General features: G+C 48.1%; 1 protein-coding gene across 8 annotated transcripts in view; it reads right to left on the reverse strand.

The window, feature by feature from the left end:
• SNX29 (sorting nexin 29) overlaps nt 1-17692 on the reverse strand; it is a 463946-nt gene that overhangs the window by 217024 nt on the left and 229230 nt on the right. The window lies entirely within an intron of this gene.

Raw genomic sequence — 17692 nt, forward strand, 5'->3', positions numbered from 1 at the left:
CCATCACCCCTATATTCTGCTGCAGAGGTCATTACCCAAGCTTCAGAGGTCATTACCCATCAAACAGGTGTAGTTCTGCTCCAAAAAGAAGCAGGATGATGGAAGCTCAACACTGTGTGTATATACCCACTATATGTCAGACCAGATCAGCTACACAGGGACTCACACAGCACTTCAATATGCAGCTGGGTAAGTTGTGTGGGAGAGTGGAAGTGGTTTGGAGAATCTGACATTACATGGCATCCATTGGCTATTCCTCCCCACTGCACCAGAGCCCTAGAAACTCTGCTCCTACTCCAGAACTTTGGAGGGGAATTCTCTTTTGCAGCTGGTAAGGAGCTTCACAGCATACTGTCCTGTTACGCAGGTTGTTTTCTGGGTTCTGGATTCATCCTTCAAAAAAAAGGCCAGGAGAAATTCCCTCTCCTGAGTTTTTCTTTCAGATCACCAAAAAAGGCTAGTACTACACATAACAAAGCAAAGTAAGTATCAAATATTATTATAATCTTTCCCCTTTACTCTATGCAAGACTTCCAATTAGCCCTTGGCTTTTACCACATCGACAATTACCAGTTGGGCTGACTTCAGTGATTATTTTCTTCTATTAAAAAATATAGAGGAGGAATGAGACAAAAAACACATTTGGTAATTTAAAAATTAAAAAGTGACCGTTAAGTGCAGCCTGGTACACACAAAACTTAACCCAAGTAATATTAGGGAAAGGGTACTGTTAACCAATGTATGTATTTGTTAGGGGTATGGTATAATATATTAATATGTATTTGCACATAATATTAACAGCGTACCTATACCAGATATGAATGCTGAGTAGTTATGCTAAGATGCACAACTGTGAAATCACATTATGTTTTCCCCAGAATACTGTTTACTCCTTCCTATTCATTCAAGCTAGGATATATGTACCCCTAACATTTTGCAATAGTTGAATTCAGTTCCTGGCACAGTCAGATGCATATCAGCAACGAGATATATGAATAATAGTGAGGGGAGGTGCCTCCACATTTCACTGCTACCTGGAATGTGGTATCCAAAACAAAGATAAGGAAGATATTGGACAATACAGAAAAACAAGATAAGAAACAGGTGCCGAATGGTGAACTGAATCTTGAATGATATACAGGCAGTCCCCGACTTACGCGGATCCGACTTATGTCGGATCCGCAGTTACGAACGGGGCTGCCCCAGAGTACACGGACTGCGGGACCTCGCGGTCCTGCCGCCCGTGTACTCTGGGGCTTTGCTCTGCGTCTCCCTGGTCTGCAGACCAGGAAGACGCAGAGCAAAGCCGCGGAGGGGCTCGGGCAGCGAGGCACCCCAGGAGCGCCTGGACTGCCCCGCCGCCGGCTTCCCCGCGCTTTGCAAAGCTGCGGGGGGGCTCGGGCAGCGAGGCACCCCAGGCGCGCCTGGACTGCCCCGCCGGCTTCCCAGCGCTTTGCAAAGCCGCGGGGGGGGGGGGGGGGCTCGGGCAGCGAGGCACCCCAGGCGCGCCTGGACTGCCCCGCCGCCGGCTTCCCCGCGCTTTGCAAAGCCGCGGGGGGGGGGGGGGGGGCTCGGGCAGCGAGGCACCCCAGGCGCGCCTGGACTGCTCCGCTGCCGGCTTCCCCGAGGCTTTGCAAAGCCGAGGGGGGGGGCTCGGGCAGCGGGGCACCCCAGGCATGCCTGGGCTGCTCCGCTGCCGGCGTCCTCAGAGGCGCTCCCCATCTCCCTGGTCTGCTGGTCTCCAGCAGACCAGGGAGACGGGAAGCAAAGCCGCGGAGGACCCAGGCGGCGGGACCGCGGTGCATCTCGGTCCGCCGCCCGAGTCTTCCTGGTCTGCTGGGGTGGGGGGGGGCGCAGCTAGTACGCCCCCCCCCCCCCCCCCGCAGCGGACTAGGCTTTTCTCCGGACGCCTGTGGCAGAGCAGCTGGGGTGCTGCCGGTTGGTCCCGCAGCGCCGCTCTGGACGCTACTGGTGCAACCCAGCAGCACCCCAGCTGCTCTGGTCCTGATTCAGCCGCTGCTGGTCAGTTTCAGCAGCGGCTGAATCAGGACGCCTGGGGCAGAGCAGATGGGGTGCTGCTAGGTTGGTCCAGTAGCGCCGAGGAGCGGCGCTACTGGAGCAACCCAGCAGCACCCCAGCTGCTCTGCCCCAGGCGTCCCCAAGTCAGCTTCTGCTGAAACTGACCAGCGCTGACTACAGGAAGCCTGAGGCAGAGTTGCTCTGCCCCAGGCTTCCTGGAATCAGCTGCTGATCAGTTTCAGCAGCAGCTGACTTGGGGACGCTTGGGGTTCTTAAGTTGATTCTGTATGTAAGTCAGAACTGGCGGTCAGTTTCAGCAGCGGCTGAATCTGGACGCCAGTTCCGACTTACATACAGATTCAACTTAAGAACAAACCTACAGTCCCTATCTTGTACGTAACCCGGGGACTGACTGTATAGAGTTCTTTTAGCTTGGAAACAACTACAGTATAAATATTTCAGTGCATCCTGTGGAGCAGACCTTCTACCTAAGGTGAGCTCTGAGAGACTGCTTTGCCAAAAGAATGGAACGTACTTCTCTTTTTCATGTTGTACTGCTTTGTTTTTGACTAATAAATTGACTACAGTTGGCTATTTGGTATCTTAAATATTTTTAATATCAAACCACAAATAAAGTCAAGTAATTGGCTATACCTACTAGGTATTTCCAGGTCTGTGAATTTCCTGCATCATTGGGTATTTTATATCGCAGGTTCAGGTAACCTTGGATACTGAGGTTGGTGCTGGGACCTGGTGTGAGCTGGGACTGACTGCTTTCACTGCTAACCCTTATCAATTACTTGTGCATGTCGATTATGCAATTAACAAATTACACACTTCTTAAGATCCTTAACACAAATTGTTCCAAATTGTTTTGACCAGCTATGCAAAAGGACAAAGGCAAGATAAAAATTACAAATTACTTTGTGGCATTACTTCATGTCTTTTCTCCATGTGCATGTTTTATAAACGGTTCTGAGGGCGTGTTTGATTAAAGAGGATTATTCATGAACATTTAGAGCCTTAAGAAATTCCCACAGTCTCTCATATGACAAATCAGATATTTCACACAAAAGTAAGCTTTACAACAAACAGCACAGCTATTACGTGTCTATGCTCAGAACTTTAATGTAATGTTAACATCTGGAGAAAACAGCAAAAACAGCCAAAAAAATAAAACCTGTTTCTATCAGAAGCTGTTATTGTTATCACACTCCCTTCGAATAACAGGGCATTCACAATTATGTTAAAAATACAAAGTCAGCAATTTAAAAATCTCCCAGTATAATTATTTGAAATAATAATGCAAAGTGGTATATACCATAGATGTCAGAGAACAAAACTAAACTCCAGGCTTATTAGGATCTCATAGATTCTCTACAGACAACATTGAGTGAGCACAAGGGAAAAATGAGAGGGGAGAAAATCTAAGGCAACAGGGAAAAGAAAAGAGAAAGAAAAACTGCAGGAAAGGAGACGGACAGTGTAAAAAAAAAAGACTGTAGAGATAGCTGCAGCAGAAGATGCAGAAAAGGATACAAATGGTAAGAAAGATGTTTGATTATAAAAATTTAAATACATCAAATCATAAAACAAAGACTGACATTTAATCTCCATGCTCTAGTTACACTGTCATAGGATTGACAACTATCTAATCACACATACCAAATCAAATCACTCTGCCCTCTGCTCCATCTCTTCTCCAAGGTCCCACCCCACTCACTCTGTCCCCACTCCCTCATTCACTCTCTCCCACCCTCACTCACTTTCACTGGGATAAGGTAGGACAGTGGTGGGCCCACCAGGGTTCTATGTGTGGCCTGGGAGACATCTCTTTTCCTGTTATTCACTGGGGGTATGTCTACACTACCCCCCTAGTTCCAACTAGGGGGGGTAATGTAGTCATACAGAGTTGCAAATGAAGCCCGGGATTTGAATTTCCCGGGCTTCATTTGCATAAAGCCGGCCAGCGCCATTTTTAAATGCCGGCTAGGTTGGACCCCATGCTGCGCAGCTACACACGGCATGGACTAGCTAGTTCGGATTAGGCTTCCTATCCGAACTAGCTGTATGCCTCGTGGAACGAGGTGTACAGCTAGTTCGGATTAGTGCAGTGTAGACATAACCCTATATAATAGCAGGATTGCAAGGAATAATCAGCATGGATTAATTAAAAAAAAATGCCATACCAACCTAATATTCTTCATTGACAGTACTGTCCACCGGATAGGAGAAAGCAGAACATATGATATACCTTGATTTTAGTAAGGCTGTTGATAAGAGTCCCAGAGGACAATCTCTGGATAAAATTACTGTAAGGTGAGTACTCAACTGCTGAAAAGACAGTACACCCAGAGTAGTGATCAAAAGTTCGCTCTCAAACTGAAAGAATATATCTAGTAAGAAACTGCAGTACTATTCAGTATTTTCATTCATGACTTGGATAATGGAAAGAGGAGTATGTTTATAAAATCTGCAGATAGCACCAAGGTGGTCACAAACATTTTGGAAGGCAGAATTAGAATGCAAAGCAATCTTGATAAATAAGACGGTTACTTACCTGTAACTGCTGTTCTTCAAGATGTGTTGCTCATGTCCATTCGAATTAGGTACGTGCACACCATGTGCACGACTTCCAGATCCTTCCCCCCCTTCCCCCGCAGTATCTATTGGGCCAGCAGGTAGCCCCGTAGAGTGGCACCAACATAATGGTGCATAAGTACACCTGCTGGCCCTCCCCTCCCTCAGTTCTTTCTTGCCGGATACTCTGACGAAGGGGAAGTAGAGTGGGTGTCGAATGGACATAAGCAACACATCTCGAAGAACAACAGTTACAGGCAAGTAACCATCTTTTCTTCTTCGAGTGATTGCTCATGTGCATTTGAATTAGGTGACTAGCCCAGCATCTGGAGAGGGGAGTGTCGAAGAACGTCACTTGCTATTATAAAATCAAGTGCAATACCACAGCTCCCAGAGCCGCATCCCCTCTAGCCTGCTGAGTGACTGCAGAGTGTTCTGCGAATGTATGAACTGATAACCACAGGGCAACTCTGCATATGTCCATTATAGGGACCTGCACGAGGAACGCAGCTGAAGATGCCCGTGCTCTCATGGAATGGGCCGTAATATGGCGTGGCTCCTTTCCTGCCAACTCATAGCATTCCCTAATGCATGAGGAAATCCAGGAAGATAACCTCTGTGCTGACACAGGCAGCCCTCTCATTCTCTCTGCTAGAGAAACGAAGAGTTGAGATTACCTCCGAAATGGCCTTGTCTTATCGACGTAAAAAGCAAGCGCTGTCTTCGCATGTAGTGTATGCAGGGCCTGCTCTCTAGGGGACACATGAGGCTTTGGAAAGAATACCGGTAGGAAGATATCCTGCCACATATGGAACGCAGACACCACCTTAGGGAGGAAGGCCGGGTGAGGACGCAGCCTTACTCTGTGGAGAATACCATGTATGGCGTGTCTACCGTCAGAGCCCTGAGTTCAGAAACTCTTCTTGCTGACGTAATGGCCACAATAAAAGCCACTTTGAAAGAGAGATGTCTGAGAGAGCACGTGCCTAACGGTGCAAATGGCGGGGACATGACTCTAGTAAGCACCAGGTTACAGTTCCACTGGGGTACTGGGGCTTGAATGTGTGGAAATAGCCTGTCCACTCCTTTAAGAAACCTCTTAACCATGTGATTCGCAAACACCGACCTTCCCCCCTCTCCAGGATGGAAGGCCGTTATAGCTGCCAGATGAACCCTCAGGGTGCAAATGGAAAGCCCTGACTGACGCAACTGCAAAAGACAGTCAAGCACCATCGGGATAGGAGCTCTAAGGGGCTCCATCCCCCTTTCCCGGGACCATTTAGTAAAACATTTCCATTTAGCCGAGTAGGCGGCTCTAATAGCAGAGCTGCTCTTACTGTGTCCAAGCATGCCTGCTCTGCCTCTGTTAACCATGGATATACCACGCGGTCAGGTGGAGGGACTGGATGTTTGGGTGGCAAAGGGAGCCTTCCCCCAGTCCTGGGTAATCACATCTGGGTTCAGTGGCAGGATTAGGGGGCAGTCCTGGAGCATGTCCAGGAGAATGGGTGCTATCACTATGACTGAGGCTTTCTGCCATCTCGTCTTGATGAGTACCTTGTGAATCAAGGGAAATGGGGAAAACGTGTAGAGGAGTCCCATGGGCCAATCGTTTACCAGGGCATCCCTCCTGGATCTGGACCCCTGTCCCAGGAATGGATACCTGTTCAAGTGAATGGCAAATAGGTCTACCTGGGGACGACCACACCTCTGGAATATTATTTCCAACACTTCCCCTTTGAAGGACCACTCGTGCAAAGGAGCAGCTGAGGGTATCCGCCAGGACATTCTTGGCTCCCAGCAGGTAAGCTGCTTCCAGATGAATACTGTGGAGTACACAAAACTCCCAGAGGAGTAGGGCTTCTTGGCAGAGGGGAGAGGAACGAGCTCCACCCTGTTTGTTGATATAAAACACCGCCACCATGTTGTCTGTTAACACAAGACCGTCTTATTGGTCAGGTGGGATACAAACACCTGGCAGGCTAGCCTGACAGCCCTCAGTTCCCTGACATTTATGTGGATTTCGCGTTCCAGAGGGGACCACATACCTTGAGTTCGATGTTCTGCCATGTGCTCTCCCCAACCCGTGTCCGGGGCATTGGTGACCAGTCTCACCATCGGCCCTTCTGTCATGAAGGGGACTCCTGTACACATCACTTCCTCCTGCATCCACCACTACAGGGATTGGATAATGTTCCTTGGGACTGTGAGGATGGAGTCCCAGGGTGCTCAGGCTTGGTTGAGGCCGTTTATAATGCTGCCCATTGCCATAAATCTGCCTTTGGGTAGAGGCGCCCTGCCTGTAGCTGAGTTTATGTCGGCTACCACAAATTCTATTGATAGAATGGGAATCAACATGAATTTCTCCTCGTTTACCACAAGGCCTAGTTCTCTGAATAATGTTCTTATAAAAGTTATATGTTCCCTCACTTGATCCTTTGACCGGCCCCTGATGAGCCAGTCGTCTAGGTAAGGGAAAACCTGTATTCTGTGCCTCCTGAGGAAGGCGGCCACCACTCCTATACACTTGGTGAACACTCTGGGTGCCATCGATAGCCCAAAAAGGAGGACTTGAAACTGAAAGTGCTCTTGTCCCACCATAAACCTGAAGAATCTCCGGTGAGCAGGCCTAATCTCAACGTGAAAATAGGCATCCTTTAAATCGAGGGCAGCGTACCAGTCCCCCAGTTCCAGGGACGGGATAATGGATGTGAGAGTGACCATCTTGAACTTTGTCTTTTTTATAAAGGTGTTGAGGTCCCGCAAGTCCAAAATAGGTCTGAGGCCTCCCTTTACCTTGGGGATAAGGAAGTAACGGGAGTAGAACCCTTTGCCCCTGAACTCTTGTGGGACCCTTTCTATTGCTCCTTTCTTGAGAAGTGAAAACACCTTTTGTATTAACAGAAGCTTGTGAGAGGGGTCCCTGAAGAGGGACAGGGAAGGGGGGTGCAAAGGGTGCAAACAGTGGAAAGGGATAAAGTATCCCATTGATACTAGGCCTAGAACCCACCTGTCAGACATAATGCGGGCCCATGCAGGATAAAAATAGGATAGCCTGCCCCCAAAAGGGGGCTCGAGTTCTGGGACTGGTATGAAGCCCTCGTGCGCACCCTCAAAACAAGGACTTGGGCTGTTGTGGAGGGGGTGGCCCTGCATTTCTTTCCGTGTCGGAAAGCAGTCTTCATCTCCTATTTCTGCCATTTGCGGCACCCCCGTTAGTTATTATTGTTTCCTATGTTACGCGGTTTGTGTCTCACCTGATCTTATCTCGTGTTAAATGACCTCCTTGGTGTGGCCGGTGTGTGTATTCCTAAGGATCTAAGAGTGGCCCTAGAATCTTTCAGGCTATACAAACTTGAATCTGTCTGTTGAGAGAACAGATCCTTGCCTTCAAAGGGCAAGTCCTGAATGGTACTCTGTACCTCTGGTGGTATACCAGACACCTGCAGCCAGGCACCCCTGCACTTCATCACTCTTCTACCCATTAGGTGCAACCTTTGGGCTCTCTGCTCTTGGGGGTAGGCCCCTGCCTCTCCTTTTGGACTGTCACATGCACAACCAGGCAGCCCGGTGTGGAGTGCGAGTACAGGTGCTTATGCCTGGACTGCAGGACAAAGTACAGGCAGTCCCCGACTTACGCGGATCCGACTTACGTCGGATCCGCACTTACGAACGGGGCTTTCTCGCCCCGGAAGTCGGGGCGAGAAAGCCCCCTTCGTAAGCTGCTCCGGTGCCTCTGGTCTGCTGGAGACCGTCTCCAGCAGACCTGGGGCACCGGACGGGTTCCCGCGCTTCTGAGGCTTTGCCAGAGCAAAGCCTCAGAGGCGCGGGACCCCCCCCCCCCCGCGGCTGCGGCTTCAGTCCGGGAGCCTGTGGTCTGCTGGGGACGGTCCCCAGCAGACCACAGGCACCCAGATTGAAGCGGCAGCAGCGGCGGTTCCCTGCACCTCTGAGGCTTTGTTCTGGCAAAGCCTCAGAGACGCGGGACCCCCCCGCGGCTGCGGCTTCAGTCCGGGAGCCTGTGGTCTGCTGGGGACGGTCCCCAGCAGACCACAGGCACCCAGATTGAAGCGGCAGCAGCGGCGGTTCCCCGCGCCTCTGAGGCTTTGCTCTGGCAAAGCCTCAGAGGCACGGGACCCCCCCGCGGCTGCGGCTTCAGTCCGGGAGCCTGTGGTCTGCTGGGGACGGTCCCCAGCAGACCACAGGCACCCAGATTGAAGCGGCAGCAGCGGCGGTTCCCCGCGCCTCTGAGGCTTTGCTCTGGCAAAGCCTCAGAGGCGCGGGACCCCCCCGCGGCTGCGGCTTCAGTCCGGGAGCCTGTGGTCTGCTGGGGATGGTCCCCAGCAGACCACAGGCTCCCGGACTGAAGCCGCAGCCGCGGCGGGGTCCCTCCCTCTGAGGCTTTGCCAGAGCAAAGCCTCAGAGGCTCTGCTCCCCGTGTCCCTGGTCTGCTGGGGAGGGGGGGGGGCGCAGCTAGTGTGCTCCCTCGCCTCCCCCCAGCAGACCAGACTTTTGTTTTGGACTCTGGGGCAGAGCAGCTGGGGCACTGCCGATTGGTCCTGTAGCGCCCGCTCTGGGCACTACTGGACCAACCCGGCAGCACCCCAGCTGCTCTGCCCCAGGTCCTGATTCAGCCGCTGCTGGTCAGTTTCAGCAGTGGCTGAATCAGGACGCCTGGGGCAGAGCAGATGGGGTGCTGCTAGGTTGGTCCAGTAGCACCCAGGAGCGGCGCTACTGGAGCAACCCAGCAGCACCCCAGCTGCTCTGCCCCAGGCGTCCCCAAGTCAGCTTCTGCTGAAACTGACCAGCGCTGACTACAGGAAGCCCCAGGCAGAATTGCTCTGCCCCGGGCTTCCTGGAATCAGCTGCTGATCAGTTTCAGCAGCAGCTGACTTGGGGACCCCTGGGGTTCTTAAGTTGATTCTGTATTTAAGTCAGAACTGGCGGTCAGTTTCAGCAGTGTCTGAATCTGGACGCCAGTTCCGATTTACATACAGATTCAACTTAAGAACAAACCTACAGTCCCTATCTTGTACGTAACCCGGGGACTGCCTGTAGCATCTCTCCATTCCTTTCTAGATTGGTGGAATAGATGCTGGAATCTGCCATAATTTGGTGATGATTTTAGCTACCGTTTTATTCAGAGGCAGTGCCAGCTTCGCCGGTGCATCTCATAGACTCATAGACTTTAAGGTCAGAAGGGACCATTATGATCATCTAGTCTGACCCCCTGCACAGTGCAGGCCACAAAATCTCACCCACCCCTCCTAGAATAATCCTCTCACCTATATCTCAGATATTGAAGCCTTCAAATACTTTGAAGACCCCAAGATGCAGAGAATCCTCCAGCTGTGATCTGTACCCCATACTACAGAGGAAGGCGAAAAACCTCCAGGGCCTCTGCCAATCTACCCTGGAGGAAAATTCCTTCCCAACCCCAAATATGGCAGTCAGCTAAACCCTGAGCATGTGGGCAAGACTCATCAGCCAGACACCCAGAAAGTTCTCTATAGTCACTCCTATCATCCCTCCATTGACCTATTTCCCACTGATAATGGTCAATTAGCTACCAAGCTCATGTTATCTCATCAAACCATCCCCTTCATAAACCCATCTAGTTTAATCTTGAAACCAGATACATCTTTTGCCCCCACTACTTCCCTTGGAAGGCTGTTCCAGAACCTCGCTCCTCTAATGGTTAGAAACCTTCGTCTAATCTCAAGTCTAAACTTCCTACTAGCCAGCTTATATCCATTTGTTCTTGTGTCCACATTGGTATTAAACTTAAATAATTCCTCTCCCTCCCTGGTATTTATCCCTCTAATATATTAAAAAGTGCAACCATGTCCCCCCTCAGCCTTCTTTTGGTTAAAGTAAACAAGCCAAGCTCCTTGAGTCTCCTTTCATAAGACAGGTTTTCCATTCCTCAGATCATCCTAGTGGCCCTTCTTTGTACCTGTTCCAGTTTGAATTCATCCTTCTTATACATGGGAGACCAGAACTGCACACAGTATTCCAAATGGGGTCTCACCAATGCCTTGTATAATGGCATTAACACCTCCTTATCCCTACTGGAAATACCTCGCCTAATACATCCCAAGATCGTATTAGCCTTTTTCACGGCCATGTCACAATGGCGGCTCATAGTCATTCTATAATCAACCAGGACTCCGAGGTCCTTCGCCTCCTCCGTTACTTCCAACTGATGTGTCCCCAGCTTATAACTAAAATTCTTTTTATTAATCCCTAAATGCATAACCTTACACTTCTCACTATTAAATTTCATCCTATTGCTATCACTCCAATTTACAAGATCATCCAGATCTTCCTGTATGATATCCCAATCCTTTTCTGAATTGGCAATAGCTCCCAACTTTGTGTCATCCGCAAATTTTATTAGAACACTTCCACTTTTGGTGCCAAGATGAGCAATAAAAAGATTAAATAAAATTGGCCCCAAAACTGATCCCTGAGGAACTCTGCTAGTAACCTTCCTCCAACCTGACAGTTCACCTTTCAATATAACCCTCTGTAGTCTCCCCTTTAACCAGTTGCTTATCCACTTCTCAACTTTCATATTAATCCCTATCTTTTCCAATTTAACCAGTAATTCCCCACGTGGTACTATATCAAATGCCTTACTAAAGTCGAGGTAGATTAGATCCACTGCATTTCCTTTATCTAAAAAATCTGTTACTTTCTCAAAAAAGGAGATCAGGTTGGTTTGGCACGATCTACCTTTTGTAAAATCATGTTGTAATTTGTCCCAATTGCCATTAGCCTCAATGTCTCTAACTACTTTCTCCTTCAAAATTTTTTCCAGGATCTTACATACTACAGATGTCAAACTAACAGGCCTATAGTTACCCGGGTCACTTTTTTTCCCTTTCTTAAAAATCGGAACTATATTAGCAATTCTCCAGTCAAATGGTACAACCCCTGAGTTTAGAGATTTATTAAAAAATGTTGCTAATGGACTTGCAAGTTCATGTGCCAGTTCCTTTAATATTCTTGGATGAAGATTATCCGGGCCCCCCGATTTACTCCCATTAAGCTGTTCAAGTTTGGCTTTTACCTCGGATATGGTAATATCTACCTCCTTATCTTTAGTCCCATTTGTTAACTTACCATTATCCCTAAGCTCTTCATTAGCCTCATTAAAGACTGAAGCAAAGTATTTGTTCAAATATTGGGCCATTCCTAGATTATCCTTAACCTCCACTCCATCCTTAGTAATTAGCAGTCCTACTTCTTTTTTTGTTTTTTTCCTATTTATATGGCTATAAAACCTTTTACTATTGGTTTTAATTCCATTTGCAAGGTCCAACTCTACCTGACTTTTAGCCTCTCTCACTTTATCCCTACATGCTCTAACCTCAATAAGGTAGCTTTCTTTACTAACCCCTCCCATTTTCCACTCCTTATATGCTTTCTGCTTTTTCTTAATCACCTCTCTGGGATGCTTGCTCATCCAGCTTGGTCTAACACACCTGCCTATAAATTTTTTTCCCTTTTCTGGGGATACAGGCTTCTGACAGCTTCTGCAACTTTAACTTAAAATAATTCCAGGCCTCCTCCACTTTAAGATCCATAATTTCTTTAGTCCAATCAACTTCCCTAACTAGTTTCCTTAATTTACTGAAGTTAGCTCTTTTGAAATCAAAAACCCTAGTCTCAGATTTATTTTTGTTTATCCTTCCATTTAATTTAAATTGAATTAGCTCATGATCACTGGAGCCAAGGTTATCTCCTACAACCATTTCATCTATGAGGTCCTCGCTACTCACCAAAACCAAATCTAAAATAGCATCCCCCCTTGTTGGTTCAGCAACTACTTGATGAAGGAATTCATCAGCTATCACATCTAGGGAAATCTGAGCCCTATTATTATTACTAGCACTTGTTCTCCAGTCTATATGCTGAAAGAATGTCCAGTATGGGGTCTGTGTCCTCTTCCATCACCTCAGCCTGCACTCCTAAATATGCTGCCAGACAACGGAGCAGTTCCTGATCTGCCCTGGTGTCCAACGATGACATGGGAGGCGCAGGATCTGCTAAGGACTTATCAGGGGAAAAGGATGATGATTCCCTCAGGAGTGGTTGATCAGTGACTGGCTCCGCCACTTGAGCGGCCAGTTTAGGTTTTGGCTGGTCCTGGACATTGAGGCCTGCACCCTCCGCCTCTGGGCGCAACCGTTGTCTTTGTGGGCTTTCTCTATCTTCCGATATGGAAGCACCTGGCATAGGAGTGGCCGGTGGGGTGCCCTTGGACAGTGGGATGCTCGAGCCTTGGGAGGGTGGTATAGAGCCCTACAACTGATGGTAGGCCCAAGGGGTCCAGAAAGGCCACTGCGGCTGCACTTGGCAAGGCCATGTCTGCTGGGCCTGATACTTCCAGTGCTGGGAGTGGTACCTTGACGATCTATGAGAGGAGGTACTGATCGGATCGATTCAGCGTTGGATTCTGAGGTGTAATTTGACGCCGACCATGCTGGAGATGATCGTGTCACGTGCCAAGGCCGGTGCCATTCCATGGATTCGGGCTTTCCCCGGTGAGCTTGCTGAGGAGGTGCCATAAGTTGTGGTGCAGGCAAAGCCGCACCAGTCCCGAGAGGTCCTTGCACTGTTCAAGCTGGTGCTGTGGAACCCTGTGTCGGCGGGGCTACCAGTGCCATCAATGGTGCCAGAGGGGCTTGCGGAGCCTGTAGGGTCTGTGGTGTCAAGGAGGGGGTCGGGTTCATCTTCGTACTCTGTACCAGTTGAAGCCCCGGTGCCGGCAACATGCCTGACGCCAATGGTGCCCCCGGCGCTGCTGTTAGTTGGGCCTGCGTAGATGGGCAAGGTGAGGCTGAGAGTTCTATAAGCTCTCTAGCTGCCTCAAAGATATGGGAGTGCCCCATCCTGGGCTCCTTTCTTGTGAGGAGCTCTTCATTAGTGCTTTGGGTGAGTTGTCTTGTCCTGGTGTCGCAGAGGGGAATCGTCTAATGGGGTTTGGGTGCAGTGCCATCTCCCGTGCCCTTGCTTCCCCAAAGAGTTTCCCCTAGGCTGCTTTGTCTTCTTCGGCACCAGGGATTGCGATCTGTGCCTCGGTGCCTCGGACGACTTCAGAGCCGTAGATTGAGGAGGCACCTGTGGCACCTCGCCCACTGACGCCGGTGCACTCCATGCTGCCGGAGCTCTCTCCGGCGCCACTTGGAGAGCAGACTCCATAAGTAAGAGTTTCAAATGGGAATCTCTTTCCCTCTTAGTCCTTGGCTTAAAACTCATCCAGATTTTGCAGGAGTCAGTGAGGTGGCCCTCCCCCAGACACTTTAGACAAGAGTCATGGGGGTCCCCACAGGGCATGGGCTTTGAACAGGACTCACAAAGTTTAAACCCCAGTGGTCCTGGCATCACCCTCCCACTGAGGGGAGAGGATTAAAAAACTAAGAAGTACCTAACAGCTAACTAACAACTATTTACACAGTAAAAGAACAAGTAACAATGCTAAGTATCCACACACTGGGTTGCATGGACGAACAGATAAGCGCTCCAGCTACCGTCAAGGCGGTAAGAAAGAACTGAGGGAGGGGAGGTCCAGCAGGCATACTTATGCACCATTACTTCGGCGCCACTCTAGGAGGCTACCTGATGGCCCGACCGATACTGTTGGGGAAAAAAGGCTCCGAAAGCCATGCACGCAGCACGCATGCACCTAATTCGAATGCACATGAGCAATCACTCGAAGAAGAACAGAGTGTGTCTACACAGCATCCTAAACTCGAAATAAGCACAAATTGCATATCTCATTTTGAATCTATTGCAAAACAACTTATTTTGAAATCTGGCGCTGCGACACAGCGCCATATTTCAAAATAATGCAATATATTGGGCCATCCCTTATCCCTCATGCAACGGGATTGCAAAATAGCCTGCCAGTTATTTTGAAAAATATTTTGAAATAACACGTGGCTTGTATAGATGCTGGGTAGCTATTCGGGATACCTCTGGTACCCCTGAAATAGCCATGCAGGGTAGATGTACCCTCGGAGATCTGTACTGAAATCAAGAAGATGAATTTCAATAAAGTGCGAAGTACTACAATTAGGGAAGAAAAATCAAATTAATATCTTCAAACTTGGGAATAACTGTCTAGGCAGTAGTATTGTTGAAAATAAACTGAGGGCTATAGTGGATTACAAATTGAATACGAATCAACATGCTGGGGTTGTCAATGGGAATGTCCTATAAGCACATGAGATAACAGTCTCACTCTACTCAAAGTTGGTGAGGTTTCAAGTGAAGTACTGTGTCCAGTTCTAGGTGTCACACTAAGCAAGATGTGGACAAACTGGAGATAATCCAGGAAAGAACAACCTAAATGACAAAAGGTTTAGGAAACATGAGTTATTAAAAAAAAAGCTGAAAATATGCATGTTCAGTCTTCAGACTAAATACCAAATACCGAGGAAAATCCGAATAACAGTCTTCAAATACATTAAGAACTGTTACAAAGAAGATTGGCATCAACTGTTCTCCATTACCACTGAAGGTAGGTAAAGATTTAGGAAAAACTTTCTAAATATAAGGATAGTTAGGCTTTGGAATGCGATTCCATAGGAAGTTGTGGAATATCTATCATTGGAGGTTTTAAAGAATATGTTGGACAAACATCTGTCAGAGATAGTCTACGGTTACTTGATCCTGCTTCAGGGCAGGGTCCTAAACTTGGTAACCTCTTGAGGACCCTTCCAGCTTTCCATTTCTATAATTCTATGTTTCACTGTTAATCTGCGGACAAGGAGTATAATAAATTCTTGTCCTATCAGAGCAGCATTCTTTCACTGCATTTTTCACCATTACTTGGTTTTATTACTTACTCACAAAATGAATACATAAATAAATGAGGAAGTGGGTTTTGCCACGAAAGCTCATGATACTATATGTACGTATATTTGTTAGTTTTTAAGGTGCTACAGGAATACTCTTTTTTTTAAAGTTACACAGACTAACTTAGACTAACCCTATTGTGACTTTTTCATCAAATTTTGGGTAATGATTTGAGGGAGTAGTGTCACGAGTTGTCAATGTGGTTCCCAACTTACGAACAACTTATGAACCAAGCACTTGGTTGTAACTCAATGTGTTCATAAGTTGGACCCCATTCATTTCAATGGGACCGTGCTGTTCGTAAGTCGGGGTCGCACTTAATGGGAGGTTGGTCATAAGTGCAGCTTGTAGTACGTCGATGCGTTTGTAAGTCAGGGTACATCTAAACTACATGGCTCCGTCGACGGAGCCATGTAGATTTGTTGTTTTGGCAAAGGCAAATGAAGCCGCGATTTAAATGATCGCGGCTTCATTTAAATTTACATGCCCTTTATCGGCAGCCCCGGTAAACCTCATCCCACGAGGAATAATGGGGCTGCCGTTAAAGGGCTTTGATGTTGGCAGGGGAGTGTCCAGACTAGCGCATTGAGCGGACAAACAACTGATCAGCTGTTTGTCGGCTCAGCGCGGCAGCCATGTAAATTTAAATAAAACCGCGATCATTTAAATCGCGGCTTCATTTGCCTTTGCCTATGTGTCTAATCTACATGCCTCTGACGACAGAGGCATGTAGTATAGACACAGCCTCAGGGACTACCTGTATAATATTTTTAATGCAGTCTCATAATTTCATATATTTACTGCTATTGCCATAAACTAAATATCATCTTTACTAACTGAAAAAACTGCCATATCTACTCTCAAACAGGGGAAGTGCGGTGATTCTCGTCACCAGGCTGCCTATGTGCAGCTCCGGCATGAGGCGGCGTGGTGCGAGCCAGAGGGTGGGACACAGGCAGACGCCAGGATGCTGGCGTGTCGTGGCGTCATGATGTCACGGCTGGTGACCACCGGATTCAAAAAGGCCCCGCAAACTGGACGGCAGAAGCCAGGGAGGGGAAGGAAGGGGCTTGTGCTGAGAGGAGGGGGGTAGGTCAGGAGAAAGGGGAAGGCACCAAAGGACAGGGTGCAGGAGAGACAAATGCCAGGGGGTCAAGTGGAGACAATGAGGAAAAGGACAGGAGGGGAGGTGTCAGTGGGAGGGAGGACAGGGTGATGCTGGGAGAGGAGAGAGTAAGGGCATTGGGAGCCGTATGTTGTGCAGGCCCGATTTAATTGAAAAATTCTTAATAAAGTATCATCCCCCCCCCCCCCAAACCTACCCTTGCAGCTAGGATTGCCAGGTGTCCAGTTTTCTACCGGACAGTCCGGTATTTGCGCTCTCTGCCCAGCTGGGCACCGTCTGGAAGCCTGGCGGCACCTTGTATGCCCGACACACGTGGGGTTTTTTTCCCCCTCGACAAAAATTGTTAGCCTGCATGTTCGGTATTTTTTGGGAGAGCATCTGGCAACCCTACTTGCGGCCCACAGCTGTTTTCTTTGGAGTAATATGGCCCTCGCCGCTTTCGAAATTGTGCAGGCCTGGTCTACAGTCCAGAGATTTTTTGGAAAAACAGTCGTTTTCCCAAAAAAACTTCACTTACATCCACACTGCAATCACATTCTTTTGAAAAAAAATTGAAAGAACAGAAGGGTTTTTCTGACATTGGTAAATCTCTTTCTACGAGAAAGAAGACTTTTTCCGAAACAGCTCTTTTGGAACAAGGTGCGTGTGGACGGGGAAGAGGGAGTTCTTTTGAAAGAAGAGGAAAGAAGAAAAAGCACAGGTGCCCTGGTGGCCACTCTATTCATAGTAATCACAGCTTATATGTGAGATAGCATCCACACTGAATGGATGCTGCTATCTTTCAAAAAAGCAGATCGCTTTTTCGATGCACTTGTTTCAATGCATTTTCCTTGTTATGATCATTTCAATCATTCATTCTGTGAAAAGTGGCAAACTTTAAGTTATGTACTTTGAAATCTTCAGTGCTACCCATGTGCAATGCCATGTGATAATCCAATGACCATATACTAAATATAAAGTCAATCACATAATTTGATATAAATTTATACAAAATCACCTACCAGAAAATTGAGTAACAGTAGCTGGAAGCTTGTATATGGTGTCCTAGCAAGAGAACAGCTTTCCATTCCTGAGTAGCTGAACATCAACTTTGTTGCC

This window comes from Pelodiscus sinensis, chromosome 16 (genome assembly GCF_049634645.1).
Source record: "Pelodiscus sinensis isolate JC-2024 chromosome 16, ASM4963464v1, whole genome shotgun sequence".
Taxonomy (NCBI): domain Eukaryota; kingdom Metazoa; phylum Chordata; order Testudines; family Trionychidae; genus Pelodiscus; species Pelodiscus sinensis.